This window comes from Gossypium hirsutum, chromosome A02, assembly GCF_007990345.1.
Source record: "Gossypium hirsutum isolate 1008001.06 chromosome A02, Gossypium_hirsutum_v2.1, whole genome shotgun sequence".
Classification (NCBI taxonomy): domain Eukaryota; kingdom Viridiplantae; phylum Streptophyta; class Magnoliopsida; order Malvales; family Malvaceae; genus Gossypium; species Gossypium hirsutum.
Window position 1 is genome coordinate 100,429,259 of NC_053425.1, and position 858 is coordinate 100,430,116.

Genomic DNA, 858 nt, shown 5'->3' on the forward strand with positions numbered 1-858 from the left:
ATAGTCACCGGGATGGGTGTGAATTGAGGTCTTTCTATATTTGGCCTTGAATTGGACTCCCGTCTCTAAGAACCTTGCTGATTAGTGGTTGTTGCTCTGGCTTGTCCCACCGTGATTGATCTAGAATGGTCCTTGTTAAACATGCTTGTGTTGTTTATCTCATGCTCCTTCTTTCTCGGTGCTGACCTTTTAGCACTTTCTCCTGCTTCTATCTGCCACTCCTTATGGCATTTTCTATCATTTCTCCAGACATTACTATGTCTGAAAGCTTTGGTGGTACTACCCAGCATGTGATTGAGAAATGGAGCTTTCAAAGTATTGATAAAAAGCATGGTTATCTCTTTTTCTAAAAGTGGTGGTTAAACTTGTGGCTCCCCTCCTTCGAGCTACTGGCGAAAGCTTCATTAGTTTTTTTCCTATTTGCATACAATTGTCGGTGCTATGTCTCACATGTATATGTTTTATAAAGGCCTGCGCCAAATCTCCAAGAGTGGATTTCAGCTCGATCAATGATTTACATCTAGCCGCTGACCGATAAACTATCCTGAACATGAAAACAGGCTCGTTGGATGTACCCTCATTCCGCAAAACATGTTTGGCATGGACATTGTCCATCATATTTTCACTTGCATTTTAAACTAGGAGGGGATAATCAGGCACCAACTATCTTAGCGTATTCCCGGTGTAACAGCACTTTCCATGGCCTTAATTTCTCAGCATTACATCGGTCTTCCAATTGCTTGACAGATCACTTTCGTCTTTCCACTTCTGCACGTCATCGGGTCGGGACTAGAATTGGTGGGATTCTCTCCGGAATTGTACTTATTCGATGGAGGACTCGTTTGGGAATTGTGATGG